Genomic DNA, 24,513 nt, shown 5'->3' on the forward strand with positions numbered 1-24,513 from the left:
TGCACCTACAGTATCCTATAAACCTATTAACAAAAATCCAGTTCCAATAGCAAGCAAGACATTTAAATATTTGTTTCCTATTTATCTAGTTTCATCTTTCACCACCATTCCCCCAATTCCAAACCTATGCTTTATTAAAATACTTTGAACACCCTTCATCACCTTCCTTACTTGGTTGTATCCTATTTAATCTTAAGACAGTTCAGGAATCACCTTTTCAATGGAACCTCACCAATGTCACATCCCACCCTATTTTACATTATATGTTCTTTTGGCACAATGCTCATTTCCATTTGGTCACTCATTGTTGGTTTAGGGTTCACAGACCCTTAAAACCCATTGTGCAGACTGGGTCACAGATCCCTCAAATGCCAGGCTGGGTCACGAGATTCCTCATATACAGGTTGTGACCTAGGTAATTAGGAAAGATCCCAGGAGCTGTTGGCAGACAATACAAGTTCTGTCCTCAGCTTCCTCAGCAGCAGCAGCAGCTTACAGCAACAGTCTCCAGCAACAGTGGCGGTGGCCTCCCAGAGCATTCCGGGGGCTCTGGCAGCAACAGCAAAAGCCTCCAGTAGCAGCCTCCCTGTGACACCCCAGGGGCATTCCAGGGGCAAGGGGCACTGTGGATCAGAACCACTTGTCCTTTATACTTAAGTCTGATAACCCAGGACACCAGGGTGGGAGTGAGACAACCCAGGAACACCTGGGTGCACATACCCAATTACATTAGACAATAACCAAGGAACATCTGGACGAATGTGCATATTTATATCAAATGCTGGGCAAGATTCTGAATATCTGAGGGACCTTGGCCATTTATCACTTTCCCTATACTCATCAACTTGGACAGTGATGGTCTTAATCTATCTTCTTATGAACTATGTAATTCTTAGAGTAAGAGACTCTCTTTTATAGCTGCATCCCTGACACCAATCACAATGTCTTTAATAGGCTATAGGTTAAATAATTTTGTAAACAAAAACAGTAATGGAATCATTGCATTGAAATAAAGCATAAATCTGAAAAGATACTTTAAGAATAGTTCACTAATTAAAAATATTTTTTAAATTGCAGATAAAAACATTTTCTGTAAAAGATACAAGAGTGCAATTCAAAGTATGCCTGTGCCTATTATGATTACTTTTGTGTGACTATTTGGAATCTCAATCTCTCTCTTTTTCTCTTTCTTTGTTCTTGTGCTGGGTAGATGTAAAAGTACAATACTGTGTACCCTCTGTTATCAAGTATTTTCACAATCTCTTACTTCATTATGGAATACACTTGAGAGTTATTTTTCATTATAGGCTTTTCAGTCCTTCCCCAGAGACAATTTTACTCTGTCTGTTTTCCCTTCTCCCTGATCTGACCTTAGGAAAACATTATTTCTATTGATGCCCATTCCCAAAGTCTGAATGTTTTCATAAGTAATTTTTCAATACAATTTATCATAATATCTGTCTCCTAAAAATATGATGCGATATTGTTTGCCTTCTCTTCTCGTTAAGACTTCAAATGTTTCTGTTTGGACTTCAGCTTAATACGTATGATTCATTTTAAAAATATAAAGATTTTTTAAAGAGTGTGTGTGAGATCTACCTCAACTCTTGCATGGTATTTTCATATGCATGCACACGCATACACACGAATCATTCAGGGAAGAAAATGTTCTTTTTTTTTTTTTGCTTTTCCAGCATTAGAAGTCAAGATGTATTTTCCTAACCCTGTATGAATTTGCAGAAGTTTATTTACTTGTTATTTGTTGTTTGGGGCACAAAAAGCAAAATGAAGTTTGTTATTTTGAAGGGCAGAATTGAGGCAATCACAGGAGTTCCTGTGTCACAGCTTGACAACCAGGTAGAGGTTGTTTACGGTAACTGATAACCCAGTTCTATCAAGCAGCTCATAGAAGAATGATTCAGACTCTGCCTCTGCTTGGTGCCAACTTATGTGGAGATACATAGGGATTTTAGCAGCTATTTTGAAATTTTATCTGTAATAAGGTTGGTTAGTTTTAGAAATTTAATTTAACACAAACTATCTCCTTTAATTGGATTTGTTACCAGAACAATGTAGCCTTATAATTTTGATGCCAAAATTATTTATAGTGAGATTCCGGTGCACTACGAAAGCAGTTACACAGATGTGGCCTTTTGTTAAAATTCATGATATTAAGTTGATGAAATATACAAAAGTGAGTATTTTGAAAGCAATTATTTGTAAATATACATGTTCTTAGATTTTATTCAGTACCACCAAATGGATTTTCAGGTTATAAAGCAGCTAATTAAAAATAAAGTTAAACATATTAAGTATATAACTGGCTAGCATGTTAAATACATTAGTTCTTAATAATGCCTTCTCTTCAGATACTGCATTTTGGATGGAGATTGGGGAAGGATAAAAACTCAACCAATCTGCAAGCTTTCCAAAACATTGCAAAAATGATTCAGAAAACTTTTTAATATGCAGTGCGTTCACTTTTTATACTCACTCCAATATAGTATGCATTTCCACAGATTATGATGTGCTTAAGTGTAATAAATGTTTTGCTTAGATTCTTTTTAAATCTATGATATAAATGAGACATTTCATTTTGATTCATGCTAAATCTTTTTAGACTTAAAAATATTTCCACAAACCCACTCATCTCAAAAGATTTGGCAACCTACAATGAGAGCAATTATTGTTAATTCCAAAAACTGTTAAAATATGCCAGATATTTGTCAGTTTGCCCAGGACTATTTTGGACACACATGGTAGAAGAGATTAATTTTCTATTTTCATGTGGCTATTAGTAATTTTTTAAAAAGTAGACAATGTGTGAATGTGAATAGTTTGAAGTTACTTCAGAAAAAATTTCTAGTTTTGACCATAGTATTAATAGTATTTAAGCTTTTCTCAGACCCGTTTGGCATGGTTTATTATTATTTTGAATAATGAGGGGTTAAAGCCTAGGTAAAATACAATTTTCTGTTCAAATCTAACTGTAAAGCTTTAGGTTAAATGCTTGTACAACCCCTTGAGATCAACACATCACTCACAAATATGGTTTAGCAAAAAAAAAAAAAAAAAAAAAAAAAAAAAATCAGATAAAGGGGATTAAGAGTTAGAACAAATGAGATCTAGTGCGAGTTTAACTGATGATTTCAAGGTGATCTTGATAAAATAGCTGATTTTGTTTTAAAGAAGTTTTGACTGAAATATCATTAACCAATTAGTATTTTCTGTGTATTTCAGGGTAGATGCCATTGTACGAGAGAATAATATTTTCTGGAGCGAATCTCAAAGATATAGAGACCAAAGAGAGAGTTATTAGTATTTGAAAATTTATATAGAATCAATGAAGAGTATTGAGTAGAAGACACAGGAAAATCTGCTAGGCACTTGGTGCCCAGCCAAAAAGTGTATTTAAAACTTATCTCCCCACATCCATCTTTACTTCAGCTCCTGACCTGCACATTTTAGAACCAATTGTGAAGTATCTTAAATTTTTACTCCCACTACTCAGTCCTTGATTTAAAGAATTTTCTCCATCTTTAGAGATTCATTTCATTTGCTATCAAATATGTGTGTGCATGTGTGCATGTGTGTGTATGTGTGCGTGTATTTACCTTTAATAGGGTGATAGTAACACCTATTGATAGGCTTATTGTGAAATCACTTAACACCATGCTTGGCACTCACTACTAAGTGAGTAAATGTCATGTCCCCTTATTTTCTTCTTTGCAATATCATCAAATATTAAATGACTTTGGAACACAAAGTTATCCTATTTAAGTTTTTTTTCCTTCTGTTTCTTTATATTAAATTGTAAAATTATTAAGGTCAGGAACTATATCTTGGTGCCTAAAGTGGCGAGGAATACAGACTCATCAAACTTTTTTTTTTTAATTGCAGGAATTTCTGAAAATATGACTTTAAGAAGTTCCCTGTAGTATGCAGTTAGATTTTTTTTGGAGGGATAGGGTGTTTATATTCTCAGTAGATAATGATAATCATTCTTTGTGTTTCTGTGACGAACACGAGTCCTAAATGAGAGAAAAGCATATCTGATTGAGCCTGTCTATTTCAGCATATTCCTTTGAAATATATCCATTAATACTATCATTCATCTTTTCCCTCACTTTGCTTTATTTTGTTCATGTTTTTTGATTTGTTGCTTTCCAGTTGTGCTTGAAGTTTATTACACACACACACACACACACAAACATGCACACACATGCCTCTTTAACAGAAGAAAAAGGAAATTAGTTGGTTTATTCATTTTGTGACTTTGACTTTTCTTTTTCTTTGACTTTTTCTTTGATTTAAAAGAATACAAAACACTTTTAAAGTCAAAGTTTTTCCTGATAGAAGGTGGAAATGATTGGAAGGGAAAACCAAAGGTTTTATACAGGATAATATTCAAAGCATCTTGCCTGTGTTTTTTGAGTTAGAAGGTGGTGATTAGGTTTTCAGATTTAGAGAAGTGTGAGACAACCTAATTAAACACCTTTTTGCAGAAAAGCAGCTCGATAAATCCAGATTGCTTTGGGAAGCTCTCAAAGCTTTTATCAGAAAGCTAATACTGCAAAAGTCTTTCAAACTAATAGCTTTTGAAAAATTATTTCTAAGACTGGAAATAAATTATAACTATATTTACATAAATATGCATGCTCAAATTCTTACATTGAAAAGATGCAAAAATGTATCTTAAAAAGTATAAAATATACTGTCAATAAATGTATAGTAAGCACACTTTTTCTAATAATAAAGGTGAATTAATCTAATAATTTTATGGCCCCTTAGCTCTTAAATTAAAGTCTTTAGTAAATAGTTACATTATAAGGGGATCATGTGGAGATTGGGATGAGGAAAGAATAGCAAATCTTTATAGATCATAGATTTATTGGAGTTGTACATAAAGTCTTTATCTTCCTTATGAGCGTAGTGTTCATTCTTGCTCCCATTAATAGTATACTTATTAAATGTGAATTGTTAACCTGTATGCCCAATTGAACACATTTTGTAATTTTGTAGTATCATTCAATAGCATACCTTCCTTTCTAAGAAAAGTATTACTTGATTGTCTTTATTGACTTTTCAATGCCCAAACAGACAGGTTCTTTATATGATCTAGTTTGTCATTCTTTAAAGTGAGAGGGATGGACCTAATGAACTCTAATATTCCTTCTAATCTCTAACAATATAGGAGGTTATGAGTTAATTTTTTTTTTCATAATGCTAAAAGGAAATGGCTATATATTTAAGAAATTGGGAGTATTCCTTTATAATATTGAAAATGGCCCAAAGCACTATCAGATAATATTTGATATGATAGCATTACAGTTTGAAGAGGACATGAGATTGCAGTTAGAAAATTAGTAAGGGTAGTGTGAACAAATCCACACACTATTGGGTTGATTAAATTTATCTTTCTGGGTGTCGAATATATAGTGTTCTATTATATTACAAATGAGATTTGAGGAAAGTTAATGAAGCTGATTCCTCGTTAGGTGGCCATGCTCTTTTCCATCCTTGATTGATAACAAAGAATGCTATTGTCTTTTAGTAATTAATCTTCTTTGTGCCATAGAACAGATTTTTTTTCTAAAATAGTTAATTCATAGTTAATACAATTATGGATATGAAGCAATTAAACATTGGCTCATATTCAGGATAATGAAAAACTAATTGATAAACCAAATTTTTCATGCATAGAACAAGAGCAATATAATCTTGCCCTGAAGATGATTCTTTCTGTGGAAGTGAATGACAATATCATTTTAGCCACCTAAGATTGTTTACTTTCAATTAGAAAATTTTGCTCCTTTGACTGTGAAAAACCCGTCACTAAAGCCAAACATGGCTATTTCTCATGATTGAACACTACATCGTTCAACAGCAAACTCTACACAGGTGATTTTTTCAAGGTAAAATAGGCTTAGCTAATTATTTGAAACGACAAACTCATTCTAAATCACTTATCTTGGAAATATATCTGTAATAAAGTTTGTGGCTTTTATCCTTTCATGTATTTAATATAACACTTTAATTCCTGATTTAAAAAAATAGTTTAAATTCTTCCTAAAGCAAAATCTTGGGTAGTCCTAATGCAAATGCTATTCTTTTTTCATCTGTGTGTTTCCGCTAGCTAGACTAGTAGAAAGCTCAGTAACAACTCTATGAATGAAAGTTAAACTTTTTAAGCATTTTTTTGTGCAAGTTCTTCTTCCTCCTGTATCCTTTTTTGTAAGAATTAAGTTCTTCCTTACTCTTTTATTACTCCCCAAGATCTGCTACTCTGAAGCTTTATCCAGACTTGCCGTATTCTGTAGGTACCTCTTATTTTCAAATAATTATTTTAATTCTCCTTTGCTTTTTTAATCCCTTGTGAAATTTCCCATCTTCTAGTATCTCGTTTGTCTCCTGTCTAAAAACAATATATTAAACTAATTCCGTGGTAAATTTGGTACCAAGAAAACTCCTCATGGTGATTATTCCCATAGATATTTCTACTTAAGAGCACATTTGGAACAGGTAATGCATGTTTAGGCCAAATGAGTGAATCTTGGATGGAGGAGCTTAAAGCACTACTGGCCAAGTAGGGAAAAATCCAGGCACAAATGTAGCCTTCTAAGTTTTTCTGGAATCCCTCCACGAGTCCACGAGTCTCTATTATTCTGCTTACCCCTCAAACAATCCCATTAATATTCTGCTTATGCATTAAATAAGAATAGAATACGGCTACTCAAATTCTCCTTTCATAGTGTTGAAGTTGATTCTTAAAAATCTAATTTTCTTTGCTGATTACTTAGAAAGTAGACATATTACCAAGTTCCCAAGATACTTTCCAATATCATATTACTGTATTTCTTTAGACTCATGCTACATCAATTTATTTGACATTCAATCAGCCAGACAAGTAAAATATGCCTTAAATATGATCACTGTATTATTATTTTTAAACTGACTCATGCACCAGATATTACTTTCTCCCTGTCTGCTGAATTCCTAATTTCCTTCCTACCTTCTCCACAAATCCATCTAATCAAAAGTAATATTTTTTTAGTATACTTTTGGTCTGTTTTTTATTCCTTTCTCTTAGTGATGTTTTCTCCTATTAGGTCATGCTAGAGACGGAATGTTTATGTCTCCCGGAACTCAAATGTTGAAACCTCATCCCCAATGTGATAGTATTAGGAGGAGGGAGGGGCCTTTGGGAGGTGATTTGGTCATGAGGGCAGAACCCTCTTGCATATAATTAGTGCCCCTATAAAAGAGACCCCAAGGAGCTCTCTCATCCCTCCTCCCACGTGAGGACACAGGGAGAAGACTGCTGTCTATTAGCCATAAAGCGGGCCCTCACCACACACTGAATCTGCCAGTACCTTGGTGTTGGACTTTCCAGCCTCCAGAACTCTGAGAAATAAATGTTTGTTGTTTAAGCCACCCAGTATATGGTATTTTTGTTATAGCAACCCAAACAGACTAAGACAGGTCATGAATATTTTAGTCCATTTTCCATAGCTTATAACAGAATATCTGAAGAAAAGAAATTTATTTCTTACATTTCTGAAGGCTGGGAAGCCCAAGATTGAGGGGCCCGCATCTGGTGAGGGCCCAACTTCTGGCTGACTTCTGGTGAGGGCTTCATGCTGCATGGTAACATGTTAATGACAGAAAGCATCACTGGGCGAGAGTTGCTGGGTGTAGTAGCTCAGTTCTCTCTTCCTCTTCTTGTAAAGACACCAGTCCCACTTCTGTGATAATCCATGAATCCACTAACCCACTAATCCATTAATTTGTGAGAATATTTGACATCACTATCTCCTTTATATGGGGGAAAAACTATCATTTAGACATTATATATATTAAATAGAAGAGCCCCAATTAGAATACAGGTCTGTCTAAATCTACAATGCCTCTTTGTTGGATACATCATACATCGTATATAAACAATATATTCTTTAGCTATGCTTCTAGGTTGCTTTTTTAGAAATCCTTCATTCTATTTCTTTTGCTCTAACATCTCCCATCTATTTTACCCAGCCTAGAGATATAAATAGGGTATAAGAAACTTTTAAAAGTATGTTTACCAACACATTTCAAACTGTCTCTGCACATGATAATGCTCTTCTACCTCTGTCAGGCGTTTCTGAGCCTTCTGCGGGGTGTTCATGCTCCAGTAATGCCAAGGTCAGGAAATAACCAGCAACGTCCACTTTGCTTTGTTCTGTAAAACACATGGAAGTAGCATTGCCTTGTGATTTGGGTCCCTTTTAAAGATTTTGGTGAAATAACTTTTAGTATTTTTTTTTTTTCAAGATTCCTTGGGGTTTGGGATAAAGACAATCAGGGGTATATTCAAGAGGTTTCATTCAGAATGAACCTTTTCCACCATCCCTAAATCTAGCCCATTTATTTATGGCATTTGTGTTTGCCTCTATTTTCCCTTTTTTTAGGATAAATTATTTTCCTGAAAGCTCCTAGATACCTTGGATAAATAAATTTCTTGCAGGAATATTTTATCTGCTCTTCCAAACTTTCCCACGATGAATAGTCTATGTACTCAAACTAAGTACCATCCTTCCTATTCATTGCCTTTTTAATCATAGACATTATAGAATTCTCCAGAACAAGTAAGTAAGAGTTAATGGAGGTTCTTAGAAGGAAACCCCATTCTCACAGTGCATTTTTTCGACTGTTTTGTTGTTGTTGTTGTTGTTTTATCTGCTCCTTTGTCTCCATGGTTGATATTCATTCTTATTGACAGTAACATTTCTATTTTTGAGTTATCAGGATGGGCAGTGCTTTACTAGCATTTAGCCTAATGTCCCAGCCTATGAATGTTGTAGCAAAGTGGTGAAGTGCAATGGTGTGGGGAGAAAAAAATAATTAGATGTAAAAGGATGGTACTGGGATACAAACCCTTGACCTTAATCTTATCTAATAAGACGTAAGATACATAAAACATAACAGTCTTATCTAACCAACGGAGCTAACCAGCCAGCCCCCCTCAGGAGACCTTTTCATGTGCTTAATTGGTTGTTTGATGCTTATCTGGAGATATTCTCTACTGTATATGGAATGAGAAGAAATTACTCCTGTTTATAGTTTGTCTTCTACTGATGTGACATTGAGAGTAAGTCATGTTAACTTCTTTCATCGGTAGATTGAGGCAATGGCTTTGGAATGGGTAGCCTCTGTTCAAATTCCTTCGTAGCTTGTGATTAGGGAAACTTAAGCTCTCCAACATCTGTTTGCTTATCTGTAAAATGGAGCTAATGGTAGTATCTACTAAGCTTATAGGAAAAACAGATGGGATAATTCCTGTACTTGGTGAAGAGTAAATACTCAAAAAATGTCAGCCTTCTTGAACTTTGCACTTGAGAGTCAAAAGCTTAAAATTTTGTCACCGCTTAGAAGTCTTATATCTAATTTCTTAGCCAAAAATTATAGAATAATAGTATAAGAATTATTAAGAGAATCTTTGATAATGTCAGGTTAGTTGAAGCTTTTACTTAAATCCTTAAAGCTCACTTGAGAACCAGAGAAATAATTATAGTACTGCTCAAGTTAAAATGAAAACTAGAGATACTGAACATTTTACAGCATTCACCCCGCCACCATGTATTAACAAAAAAGGGGGGAAAGGGGTGTTTCCATAGCAACATTAGCATAACAGAAAATTTGCCTACTGTCTAAGATCACACTTTTTTTAAGGCCAGCCCACTCACCAAATTGTCAGACTGTGTGAGTTAATTAAACTCAAAGGTAAGTTATTTAAAAGTAAAAAGAAAATAAGATAACAAGGTAAGAATGATAAATAGTTTGCAACAAGTAAAAGAGTAGCCTGAGGTAACACAAACAAATCCCCTTTGATATAAGGAGATTTAAAAGGTAGGTGAGGAAGGAGGAGAGTTGGAGAGACAAATTGTTACTGTACAATTGAAAGGATGGGACATGGCCCAGCAGATACAATCTGCCAGAGTCTTGGGAGCACTGTAGTGTATTTAGACCATGGCGATGTATGCCTGTTGAATTATACCTTCAATAAAATAAAAGAACCGTTTCCTCATTTTTTCCCCTTAATTCATAATAGCTAATGTTGACTAAAATGTCACTGCTGTGTGTGTTTGCAAAAATTTCATTTGATCCCTAAAGAATTCTGTGAAATGGGTTTTATTGTCTCCATTTTACAGGAGAGGAAAGAGGTCAGAGGAATTAAATAACTTCTATTATATTTTCAAAGTCAATATGTGTTTTATGATGTCCTGAACTCTTCATTGATTAAGCCCTGCACAAAATTTTAACTAAAAATAAAAACAACTTGAGAATTATATTCAGAATAGCTTAGTGAGCCCTTTCTGATTTTTTAGTTACCATGTATCACTAGAAAGCAATTGCATTTTCTAGTTCTGTATATTGATGTGTAGCAGCTGTCCGTCTCGAATATCTAATTAAAGAGCAGTTTGGTAGTAGTGGAATCATGGCTATCTCCCTGCCAGTGGGTTTAGAAAGTTAATGATTCAGGCTGTTTTAAAACTCTTGAACTATGACAAGGGAAATATAGTGATGATAAACACTTTAAAGAGTATAAAATGTTGAAAGATAAATTATATGAGAAAAGAAATGGTCCTTTACTGCTGATCACTTTTTAAAAATTTATCTTCAGTTTTATATTTATATGTATGCATATATGAAAGAAAAGTAAATTACAAAAATATGTTTTTTTGTCATATGTACGTTTATATATTTATTTTTTTTATTTTTTAATTTTTTTCTCCTTTTTGTCTTTTTTACTGACCAGTAACGGGAGCGCAACCCTCGGTGTCACGCCCGCACTGGGGACCGGCAATGGGATTGCAACCCTCAGTGTTGCGCCCGCACCGCGCTCAGCCAGTGAGCAGGAACCTGTCTCCACATGGGATCCGGACCCTCGGCGGGAGCGCCACTGCACTCCCAAGCGGCGCACTGGAGAGTGCGCCACCCGGCCGGCCCTATATTTTTATATTCTTGTCTCAAGTTATGGTCTTTGAAGAGTTGAGGCCATTTTAGATTCACTGTTTCTTCTTAAGACTGAAAAAAAAGTAGAAATGAAATACCAGAAGTAATTTTCAAAAGTACTTCTCCATCTATTATACTACATCCTTTTGTTAATTACGTCAATACGGATTAGGTTCAATTAAATCATGATTTTGCTATTTTCACAGACTGATGACACCTGCATGAACTTTGATACATTTGTAGACTTCTGCAAAGGCAGAGCCTCACACAAACCATCTGACAGAGAGAAGTGGCTTTTCAATATCTTTTTCCTTCTTTTTTATGTGGTTCTTTGATACAGTTTGTTCACATTACCTGAATTTTACAGAGATTTGATCATTTTCTTGTAAGTATAGCAATTTTCTTTTTCTACCTTGCATAAACTTTCATGCTTTAGGCTTCATTTGGCAACCAACATATTAAAAAAAATGAAACCCTGAAGCTTACACAGGTTCCTGCAAATTGCAAGTAGTGGGCTCACAAGGATAAGCAAGATTGAGCCCACCTAGTACCCCGTATTCTGTTGCTTTGTGTTGCTTCGCCCCCAACGGATCTGTCACCCCACTTCCCCTGGGTGACGGAGATGCCAACGGTTATTCAAAGCCCATCTCTTCTGAGCAATGAGAAGCCTCGAAGTGGTTAACTTCCCTAGGACCCTCCAGCGAGAGGCAACCCTTCCTCGGGAAATTAACCCAGAATTGGGGTTCTCTTCCTGCATTTATTTTCCAGACCAGGAAGTTACAGGAAGAGAGCATAGGTGGGGTTATAGTTTAACAATATATGCTAGCAACTTTCAGTGAAACAAGCCAGATGACATTCCAGTAAGGCAATTAACAAAAGCTTGATCTTAGCAAACATTCCTTCTCCCTCTAGCGATTTTCCAGTATCTATACATTTCAAGCAGTAATCTGTCTGTCCTTGAGCCAGCAACCTTGCTGTGCCACAAATCTTTATCTTACACCAGAGACTTATAGCCTGAGGAAAATTTCCAGTCCTCCACAAGGTCAATATTTGGAACTGCAAGACTTTGGAAAACCAGGCCCTGTGAAGTACAGATGCTTTTTAGTATATTCCACAGTATTCAAGAAAGAAAGAAAGGAAAGAAGGGAGGAAAGGGAGGATTATAAAAACTATAAATATAAAGCAGTGTGTTACAGTAGTATATTCCAAAGCAGAAAAATAATAAGAGAAGATAATTTTAGACAACTGTAAAATGCAATTTTATTAATGCCAATTAATGATTTTTAGGACATTTTATTGAAGACTCAATAACATTTCTACAGTTTCCAATGTACATTTGATTGTAACATATAACGCTGTCATTTTACATATTTTGTCTAAAAGGCAGATATTTTTCCTTATTATTTTACTATTTTCAAATTAAAATTAATTGTCTCAGAAACAAAGTTCACTAAACTATAATTTCTGGCTACTGCTAAGCTATGGCTAAGTCCTGGAATCCTCACAGCACCAATTGTCTAACTCTTAATCCTGTTCCTGATGCCAATTGTAAAGCTAGGCAACCACACTAGTTGTCACAGCTCTTTTACCTGCTGGTAATCCTGCACCGACTGGGCCAATGGTTGAGCTAGGGCTGAGTCTAGAGCTCCCCGACCCCTCAAGCCCATTCACAGAATGAGTCACAAATCCTTCACATGCCAGGCTGGGTCACCAGACCTCTTTACACAGGTCTATATGCTAGGCAGCTGGCCACACAGTCCTTGGAAGCTGCAGGTCTAGAAAAACATGGCCGTGAAGGGCGGGCGCCCAAGGCAGTCAAACACCAGCCAGAGCGGGGCGTGAGGGCGCTCTCACTCCACCCACACACACACAATGCTTACTGAACTGCCCTGAACCAGCTCTGAGATGAGGGGGGCCTGACCAAATTATTATATTTTCCCAACATATAATAAACATTAAAAGTAAAACCCTAAATTATGATTAAATTTCTTAATTGGTATCACTCCAATGATCTCCATTTCACCTACTATTCTCCAATATGTCTGATTTACCCAATTTATTTTTCAAAAGAAGAGCTTTACAACAAATACTTTGTTGTTATTTTATTTTCCACAGCTATGACATCTTGCTGTTAAGATATTATAAAACTTCTGCTTGAACAGTGTTATGAATTTTTATTTATTTTTTTTTTGTTTTTGCTATGAATTTTTATCTTAGAGCAGTGTTCCTCAAACTCAAGTGTACATTGGAATCACCTGGAGGTTTTGTTAAAAACACCCCAAGAATTTCTGATTCAATAGGCCTGGGGTGGGATTTGAAAATTTGCAAGTCAAACAAATTCCCAGGTGATGCTGCCCCTGCTGGTCTGGGCACACTTTGAAAGGCATTGTTCTAGAGACACTAGGCTCTTAGACAAGGTACAAAATGGTAGTCACTAATGAATTGCTGAAAGCAAAATACTGATGACATCTGTTAAAAGATTGTGAGAGTTTGAAGATAGACGGATTAGTGAATGTTTTAATAGAAGCAAACTCAATCAGATATGGTGTGTCATAAACTTGTTTAATGTAGGTACTGTCTTGGAATCCTATTTTAGGCCTGATGTAAGTTGTTTCAAACCCAGTCATACCCCATCACCTTTGGCCTAGTTAAAACTTTTTCTCCCTGTGTGGTTGGCTGTGATATGGCCCATTTGTTCCTCATTTCACTAACCCGAAACCCAACACATCCCACAGCTGCTGAGCACAATAAAACTTAATGGTCAACACCAGGGACATATAAATAAGTTTCCACTTTTGGGCATGTTTTGTTTAAACTAGCCAATTCACCACCACCCCCTTGGGAAAGCCTAAGGCATAGTGCCCTTGGACCATAATAAAGGCCTGATCGTCCCCCTCTCTCACTCCCACCCACTGGTTGAGCTTCCTGTCACCTCCAGACTTCACCTTGGCCCCTGTCTGGCCATCTAGCCTCTGTGGATCTGTAAGTAATAAATTTATTTGCTTCATGCCTTTTGGTTTCTCCTGCTCATTCTGGCTCACCTGACCAACACACTTGAACCTAGTCCCTTCCTCCCCCATTGTTAGGGCTTTTCTAGAGAGTGGCTATCTTGGCTGATGGCCACTCTCAAGAGAGAGACCTGAAGATCAAATTAGAAAGGAACTGTTACAGTAAAAGTCACAAAATGGTGTGTTAGGAAATGTAAAGCGTCTGAGATTTTACTCTATTTGCAAGCTAACAAGCTAGATTTATTGATGCGGCTAGATCTGTAGATTTATTAAGGCAGGAGACTCCTGAGTCAGACACAGTGGACTTCACGACTCACGGCCCAGTAGATAGCATGAGCTTCATGTTTGCATCAGTCCCCGTGACCCTCAAGCCCGGTGAGGGTGATGCTGAGAAGCCCAAGCAGCTACTGTGTATGCGGTGGGTATGTATAACAGTTGAGGAACCTAAACTTGGCAAACCCCAGTGTTTTAAAGGGGCCTTCCAGCAAAACTGTCCAACTTGCCCCAGAGAATTGTTTTTATTTTTCTGGGCAATGAACAAATCTGTCCTTTGTTCTGGAGGGAGACACTATCTCTATATTCCAAAGCTACTTGCTATACAAACATTTTGGAAAATATAGGCTCTCTCTGCCTTGTTCACATGACATGCAGCCTGGGAGAATTGACTCCCAGTGTGGTGACTGATGGTGGGACTGCTTCAGAGGGAATAGTCAAACAATTCTGAAGTTTCTAGTCTCAGCAATAACTCTTTAATTTTCTTTATTCCCAGAAAAATTTAAGATGGCTATTTTTACCCCTTAGAAAGTACGTGTAATATTTCTCGGTGGTAATAATTTCAAATTTTCAGTTTACTAACTTTATAACACAAAAGTATCGTCTCTGTATTAATGTATATTAATTGATAATATTAATATGATTGTTCCCATTTATTGAAATTCCCAAAACATACTATTTAACCCCTACAATACAACATGAGATATACACTATTATAACCCTTATTTTACTTGAGAAAATGGAGATAAAAGGTATTAATTTACCTTGTTACTGGTCACACACTTATTTAGAGCTGTTTTCACTATATCATGCCTTCTTATTAGTGAAAAATAATTGCTAGACATGTAAAGGAGAGGTCACATAGATACGTAAAACATCTAAGTTAGGGAAATTTAGGTTTGGTGTTTGATTTTATTTGTAGGCAATTAGTTGGTAAGCAAAGTGATTGAAGTCCTTTGAAATTAGCATGACATTCTCAACAGAATACAGCTCTCAACTGAAGAGGTGCTGCCTGCATTCCCTGAGTGTATGATCTCTTCATGTAAATAGTTTGATATTTTATCTTAACTATTTGGGACCCTAGAGCAGATTATTAACAGGACTAATGACTAGAAACTGTTTTAGAAAATATTCTTTTTTTCCCTCTCACCCTCTCTTCTGCCTAAATTTTCTCCCCTCTCCACACACACCCCTTCCTGGGTTTCTGAATCTGTAGTAGTATTCAACACTTAGAAAATAAGATAACTGAGTATAGATTAATTCTAATATCTCAGAGTGGAATTACATGTATTAGCTTGAATCCCTGCCACATCCCAAGCTACATTCTACTAATTTTTAATGATCAGGTGATATTGAGTTAATCTAGCAATTTAAGAATTAAACGGTGATGTATTAATCTAGCAATAGGCTTGTCATATAGAAAGACAACTTCTGTGCCCAGAAAGAGTGTCTCTTTCAAAGTGTCATAATAATGAACGATGATGATTTAGTAAACCTAGTTGTTATAAATGTTGTGACAACTTTTAAAATACTTGGTAATAATTATTTTCACATTTCCACAAGCAGTTATTGACTGTTGCTCTCTGCTGCACATTGCATATGATATTGGAGGTGTACAGACATGAAAGAACTGCTTTCTGCACCGAATGAACTCACATTTGGTGACTGATAGGGAGAGGGAACTGAGCACAGCATGACGGGCGTCATGGCAGTGTAAGTTTACAGCACTAGTGAGGGGCAGTCGGCTGTATTTGTTGACTTTTGTCAAATTGTATTTCTGTTTAGAACAGTTTCTCAGAGAGTAACCAAATCCTTAAGTGTAATATCTATAAAATATTAACCACTAGAAGAATTTTTTCAAGGTTTAGTCTAAGGAAAAGGTGTGCCGTATTAAACATGTTGATTTTTAGGAATGACACCTGGTATGAAATCAGAACCTTTGGATGGTTGGTGGCATTGGTGGGGTTGGAAGGGTTTGTGAGAGGTCCAAGTGTGTTGAACAAGCTTATCAGGTGATTCTTTGCAGGTAGCATAGTGTAGAGCTGGTGTGGAAATTATATTCTGTTGAAAAATATTTTGTGTCGTAGGGACAAAAAAAGGTATGATAATCAGTTGTGTACTATTTACTCCACTACTGCTGAAAGGAGTTTTGCTGTTCTTACCAGATATCTCTTTTACCCTCACTTCTGAATTTCAAGACTCCCAATTTATTTAAAGCTAATTATATCACTGAAGATTAGACGTGAAGCCTCGTGGTTAATTTCAAAGTATTTCCTGAATACGTTAGATCTAGACTGTAATCTATACAGCATGATCCAGAAGCCATGATCCAAAAGTTTTATTTTTTTACTTGGCCACAAAATAGAAAAATAAATGACTGGCTTGATTTCAGCAATTTTTAATTATATGTTTTGCATATAATATAATCCCTTAAAGAAAGGGATTTCTTATTACTAGAGAGAAAAATAGTGTTTATAGTATAAGATTTTTATTTCACATAACCAAACCTGGCATGAAATCAATTCCATGGAAATGATATGCTATCAAAAATAATTTGTATCCTTACATTGCACCTTATACAGTGTAAGATTTGTATGTGATTTGGCTTAATATCGTCAAATTAATGTTTTGCTATTAATTTTGATAATTCTCTGTCATAATTTCAGCATCTACATAAAAGTGTTAAGTATAACTAGACTACATACTTCATTTCTATTTGGTCAGTCTATTCAAAAGTAATTTAATCAAAGTATATATTAAAAGTTACATGTTATGTAGCCTGTTCTGTTTCTCTTGAGAAACAATAGTCAAGAAAGAAGACAAACTCCTTTTTTTTCCCTTCTTGATAAATTTAAGTAGATGGACTGGTGCTAAGCTATTTTATTAGGAACTGGTAAAATTTCTAAATACTGGAAAGTTTTCCTATATTAAAATTGGATAATGTTAAACATATTTTTGTCTTAGAATCAATTTGGTATTGCACTGCTAGAAAGAAAAAAGTGAAAAATATAAAGATAGTGATGATAATTATGTGCTTATGTTTCATGTCAATAAAAGCAGAAAATCTGTTAAAGAATATTTTAGGCAAGCATAGGTAAAACACGAAAACAACATTTAGTCATCTTTGCAAGAGTGGGCTTGCTAACTCATAGCACCATAGTGAGAGGAGATTGACACGGCTTTGGGCAAGTTATCTTACTTAAGTGATGATTTAGAATCTTTTAAACTACATGAGTAATGCCTGTGAAGAAAAAATGATGGTCTTTTGATGAAAGAAGGAATAGGTAGGTTCTTGTTTACAAATAAGGTCTGTTCTACATTCTTATAATGAAGATGCAATAGACCTTAGAATTTTGATGCTAAACAAGTGTCTTGGAAATGGATCCAACTTAGTTTCCTTAAAGTTTCTTCTCTCGTTCAGGCATGATCTTTACTTTCCAAAATGTTCAGCAAACCATTTCTCACATATCCTTGACCTTAATTGGTCCTCTTGTTCAGTCTAAACCATCATTTGAAAGAGTGATGGGTTTCTCCTTAAATAAATCATTTCCCTTGTGAAGCTGGTGGAATTTCTCCTTGGCATTCAACTTGCACACAGTCTATTAGGAAGAAGAATCAACAATATTAACATCACATGACATTTACGTATTTTTAAAAATAACATTCCAAACAATGCCAAAAGATACAGATCAATTCATTATAGTGATTACTCTAGGCAGGGAAATTGGTCAGGGGAAGTAAATAAGCTGAATTTCAAGGTGCTTTGTAATATTTTATTTTCTACATTAAAAAGTTACAGGGCAAATATAAAAAAAAAGATAAAGGTGAATTCTGGGAGGTAGTTTTCTGACTCTGTATGCTTGTCAGCATTTTTAGTCCCCACTCAATCAAACAAATAAAAAGACCTGTGGCAAAGCTTGTCATCGGCTAGCAACATTCAATTTTTAGAATCCTTCCTATTTAATTTTGAGATATTTGAATTTTTAATAAAAGCAGTAATTTGAAAAATGCATTCTCCATGTGGCAGTTTCCACTGAAACAAAGGAAAACTAACAAAGCATGTATGAGTGTACTTCAAAATGTTCGTGGAAAATAGAAGATAATATGAGTCTTTTCATGAACTTTTTGAAGTAACCTAGTATAAGGTAACCATTGAGAATGTATCTGTCAAAAAAAAAAAAAACTAAAAAAACAAAACAAACAAAAAGAGACTGTATTTGTCAAACATGGGTTTTTTAGGGTGAAAAAAAACCACATGATGTGTGTGTGTGTGTGACTCATAGTATATGGTATATGTATATATAAGGTCTCTTTAGAAGCAAAAACTATGTCTTGTATTTTTATTCCTTAAGCACTTGAACATAGCAAGTGCTTAATAAATGCTTGTTTAATAAAAGCAAACACACACTATACTTCTCGTCCTAGAGATACTTTTATTACCAATCAAGATATGTATTTATTTACCTAGTTACCCCAGTTATCAAATGTTGAAATGTGCCGAAGTTAGCTCATCCTGGTCAGTCTATTCACATTTTATAAACTTTTAACCTCAAGTCCCAGTTTCCACAACGGATTCTTTAGCCAGTGGAGCTTTCTGAAAGTACCAATACTTCTGTATTGAAATTTATCAAACAATATGTAAGTATTGTAGATGTGATTAAAAATACTGGGAGCTAATAAAAATAAATAAGTAAATAAACAGATGAACAGTGGGGGGTGGGGAAAGAAGACACAACAATCACAATTCCTTGATTTTGTTAAGACATTTGAACAGATATGGTATTGGTGGGGGGAGAGGGGAGAGGGAGGGATGAAAAGGAGGAGTTGATAAAGGGACACTAAAATCAAAAATATTGTATATTGATAAGTTAAAATAAGAAATGAAAAAAATTCATCTGTAGCAATTTGTCTACATATTGAGATTTTTATAGTAAAATCCTGTTCACTAGGGTATAACAAGTTACTAGAAGGCTTTGGTAGAATTCTGCTGGACATATGTACTTATATGAATTTAAATAAACTGCATTGTTTCTCATTATTTGGTTAAGGTTATTAGAAAGAAAAGAGGATTTTTACCTTTGAGAAGGAATATTACACTAAATATTTATGGAGGTATTACGTTGTCCTGTCTATTGAGGTTTTTAACACTTCCCATAAGCATCAGAAATGCTGAAGAAATGTCACGTCTCACTCCCCCTTCCTCCTGCCCCCTTCTCCCCCAGGAAGTGAGAAGTTTAAGCAGGGCACAGGATCCTCTCTCCTTTCTTATTCCATTTATGGTAAAAATAAAAATAAAATTGAACTCATTTTATTGACTGCTGTATTAACCTGTTATATTTCTGGAATTGCATGTACTTCTGACCTACCATATGGTTCTACAGATGTGAGCTTCTCTGCAGGGTGAAATACAATGAAAATTTAGGGACCACTAATGTGTTTTCATCCATTTTACTCATATTTATATATGAAAATGGTCATCAGTGATTATATTTCTAACATACTCTATTCTATGGAGTCACGTTTGTAAGGTTCAAATGGAAGCAAAACTTTATTGAGTTTATAATATGCTATATATTTAGCATACCTAATAGAAAATATACAAGATAAATAAGTATCCTAGATACTGGAAAAACTTAAATTCACTGTCTAAAATTCCATAGTTAGTAAAAAGCAGCTCCAGAATTGGAAACCAAATCTGTCTGATTCAAAAGTGCAGTTCATTATAGCATAGCTCCAAAGTAATTGATTGTACCTGTACACTTTTCTTCAGAACACAGAAGTCTGTTTATTCACCTAAGTCTGCTATTTTTAGTAGGTATTGTTAGACCATTCAAATGATTATTCCGATCCTTTTGATATGTTAAAAACCTTTTGTTGAAGATAGGTAAAACTCACTAGAGCAATAATTAAATTGTCAACATAGACATAATACAATAATTTGCACATCTTTATTGGATGTTAACCGTTTGAACATTAATCACATAACATACGCATACTTTACTTGGATTAATCTATTCTGGATTACCCCTTTATAACAAAGAAATATCTTGACATATAGTACCCAACGAATTGTTTTGGAATTTAGCAGTATTTGTTTGAATGGTATTTCTAAGTCAATTCTTGATATTTAAACATGGGTATGAAAATTATTGGAGTCTAACTGAACTGTCATATAATCCCTGCCAGTTTCCTTTCAAGGCTATCAAAAGAAAAATTCCTGATAATTAAATATTTCAGAAAACTTCTTTTATCTTTAACCTGCAATTAATTTACAGTCTAGGAAGCAAATTATTTACAGGTTTGAAAAATAGTCTGTTTCTAAGAGAAAGTATATTTAAGTATTATTGATTAGAATGGTAGAATTAATCTCTCTACACTATATCTTACTGCTTTTGTAAGACTTTCATATCGCTTGACAGAATTCAATGGTAGTGGAGAGATAAAGACATGACAAAAAGTGAAGGCTGAGAATGAATAAGCCTTCAAGGGAGCTGATCTTTTTCCGATCTGATAAAACCTCTGCTATTTTCTTTCTTTTCTTTTTCTTTTTTTTCCCCTGCAGACCACTGCATATCAAAAGCTTTTTCACTGATTGGCAATAATCTCTCAGGATTTGAGGACAAGACCTTTGTAAAGACAGTTCTCAAACTAACATGATTTTTGTTGCTGTTTTTTTTTTTTTTTTTTTTTTTTTTTTTTTTTTTAAATTTTTAAACCTCTGCTATTTTCTTTCTTTTCTTTTTCTTTTTTTTCCCCTGCAGACCACTGCATATCAAAAGCTTTTTCACTGATTGGCAATAATCTCTCAGGATTTGAGGACAAGACCTTTGTAAAGACAGTTCTCAAACTAACATGATTTTTGTTGTTTTTTTTTTTTTTTTTTTTTTTTTTTTTATCTTTATAAATTTCTAAAAGATCGGGGAACTTTTCATTAACCTAAAATAGATTTCTACCCATGTTTGGATTTTGATATTACTACGTCTTCATATATATATATTGTGAATGTCTAATGATAACACTTGGGTTCTTTGGGTTTTATAGGAAACTAAAAATGGGTTTTATAGGAAGCTAAAGAATGGTCTTGTGGAATGAACATAAGCTTTGGAGTCAGAAGGTTTAGGGCCAAGTCTATTTTGTTAAAGTTGTGAGTCTTTAAAACTGATTTTCTATTTTAAATGCTTAAACCAATAGGTAGGTAGGGATGTACTTATTCACATATCTATCACATTGAATATATACTTATTCCATATCTAAAGGATTTTCATATATACATGTCTTATTTATTATATAGCCACTTAATGAACCTTTCTGGCTTATTTTTTTTTTGGGGGGGGGAGGGGCAGCTGGCCGGTAAGGGGATGCGAACTCTTGACCTTGGTGTTACAACACCACACTCTAACCAACTGAGCTAACTTGGGCAGCCCTGGTTTATCTTAATATGAGCAGAATTAAGCTTCAAATTTTTCTCATAGGTATTTATGCTGAGCCAAATTCTTTGTTTCTGTCTGGTGCAAAGTCTAATTTCCATGTATGTTACGATATTATACTGTACTATAAATTAAATGAGAAAAATATATTTCCTTTATCCTGAAATAAGTTATTGTTACAGACTATTCTTATATAGCCACCTAAGGCAATGGCAATGCTCTACCTAGCAAATACTCACACTTTATTAGACAGGGATTTTATCAGTCTTAACACAATTTGCCTCTGGCATTTAATGGTAGCTCATTGGCTTTAAAAAATAAAATGTCATTTGACCAGAACAGAAGTTAATTAGAGGCTTGAAGTGTCTAGAAGACATGTCAGTTTTCTATAACTAATGAACAGCTGGTATTTTGCTACAAGAAAGAGCACCATCAGTGACTGTCTATACTAGTGTTAAGACAGACTATATAAAATTCAATATTATGCTTTTTCATGAAATCCACTAATTTTTTCATGAAAAGGATGACAACTGTAGTGCATTTTTCATGGTGATGTATTTGTAGATTTCTAAGCTGGGGATACAAAATTTAGCAACTTTTGAGTTTCAAACAAACCTTTTAAAATATATGTCTTTTTTGTATATTATAACTTCTCTAGGTTTCTAAAATTATTTTTAGAATCTTGCAATACCCATGGCATTTACTTTATAAAATTAGTGTTAGATAAATTTATATGTATAAGACATAAAGCTGATTTGAACATTCTTGCCCCTAGGAAAATTATCTTATAGTTTGTTGCCATTGTTATTCTGTTTCTTGGAAATAGTTGAATGTAATGATTACTGTCATTATGGCATTTAATTTATTATTATTTATTGTGGCATTTAATTTATTAAACATAAATTATGTTCATGTCACAAACTGTGTAATTCTGGTCAGTTTAGATAAGTTGCACTTTCTCATGCACTCCAGAGGAGGAAAGAGTTTGGTGGTTACAGCTGGTAGCCTTGAAAACCATGAATGGTCCTGTGGGTGAATGTCTGCCAGAGTGTTTTGTTTGCTGGGGCAGCATCCTCCTTATCTGTGTTGTGAAGGAAAAATCTTAATATTCCTCTCCAAGACATAATAAAGGCACGTTAGAGTTCTAATATTTCTTAATCTAAACAAATTTAATATTTTTATTCAGTACTTTGTTTCAATTCGTGAAATTCTTAAGTTTATTATTTGCCCCAATGCATATGCAAGTTTAATTGTTCTTTACACCCTTTAAAATTTAGAGAAGACTTCCCTTCTGAATTTTGTCAAGAATATGCCTTCATGTTTATTTTCTCATTGTCTTCTCTTTTTTTATCTTCCCCTGCTAAAGTTTTCCTATAAAGAAATTCCTTCCATTTCCATTCCATTTGCCATTTTATCCACCTTTTTGCTCCATTTTCACTTGAATTGGAATTTTTAAAAGTATTGTGATGCAGTGTTACTAAAATGTATACTTTTGTATTTTTGTCTTTCCTCTGTTTCTTTTTTTTTTTTTTTTGTCCTTTTTGTGACTGGTAAGGGGATCGCAACCCTTGGCTTGGTGTCACCCGCACCGCGCTCAGCCAGTGAGCGCACCGGCCATCCCTATACAGGATCCGAACCTGCGGCAGGAGCGCTGCTGCGCTCCCAGCGCTGCACTCTCCCCAGTGCGCCATGGGGTCAGCCCTCCTCTGTTTCATTTTTTGTTTTAGTGGATGGGATAGAGAATATTCCTATGGTTACTTTCCTTGGTATAATTTCTAACATTTACTAACTCCTCTTATACTCCATTTCTGCCTAGTAGCTGATAGCCAAAACCATTGTCATTTAAGCACACTATGGAAAAGTTTCCTTTAAATTTAGCTTAGGGATTCTTAAATTGAGATTCCCCATTAGGCAATATTATATAGGCATTGGTAACACCTATGTAATTGCTTAGAAAAATGAACAAATTATGATATTAAATTATAGGGATAAGAACCAATACACTAATATAAAAACTGTTGTAAAGGGATGTTTCTGTTATCCAGTGTCGACTGGACTCTGTAGGAAGAGCACACACTTGAAGACTAGTGAAACATCACAAACAGCATAAACCAGTAAATCACTATGAGATTTATACTTTTTGAAAACCTAACCTAATTTCTCTTTCTTAGTAAGTGACTTTATTACATTTACGTTTATTATGTTTGCTGTTAAGTTTGTGCTATTTCTGCCACTGCCTTCTAGCTCTGTGAGGCAGGCCAGAGATAAACTCAACACTGAGCTATTTTTCTGGGGTCTATGTCTGGGGACACAGGGAGCAAGTGGTATCATAATTATTTTTCAAAGTGGATAGATGACATGTGTATTGCTTACTGTGTGCCAGACACTGTTTTAAGCACTTTCTGTAAAGCACTTTCTCTCATTCAATCCTTTCAACAACTCGTGAGGCAGGTTTTCACATTCACATGAGACAATGGAGGAGACACTCAACTTTTCCTAAGGTTGCATAGCTGGTAGGTAGCAAGGGCTGGTGTTCAAACTCAGGTGTTTCAGTTTCTGACTCTGTTCTTAGTCATTAAATGTTATGGTCTCTTGTTTTAAAACAAAAGCAAAGTTCAAAAAAAACAAACCCATAAACTTATCACATGGAGAACATGATCGTGGAACCGGAAAATACAAAGAAAAAATCTGAAAACTATTGAAGAGGGGAAAGAATGTTTATTTACAAAAAGTGATTAGCAGACTGACACTGGACATATTACCTTCATCTGAACTTTACTGGAATAACATTTTGAAAGTGTTAAAATAGCCTA

General features: G+C 34.9%; 1 protein-coding gene across 1 annotated transcript in view; it reads left to right on the forward strand.

Moving 5' to 3' along the window:
* The window catches only part of CACNA2D1 (calcium channel, voltage-dependent, alpha 2/delta subunit 1), a 480,749-nt gene that overhangs the window by 229,644 nt on the left and 226,592 nt on the right, over window positions 1–24,513 (forward strand). The gene's annotated exons all lie outside the window — the stretch shown is intronic.

This window comes from Galeopterus variegatus, unplaced genomic scaffold (genome assembly GCF_000696425.1).
Source record: "Galeopterus variegatus unplaced genomic scaffold, G_variegatus-3.0.2 Scaffold0, whole genome shotgun sequence".
NCBI classification, from domain to species: domain Eukaryota; kingdom Metazoa; phylum Chordata; class Mammalia; order Dermoptera; family Cynocephalidae; genus Galeopterus; species Galeopterus variegatus.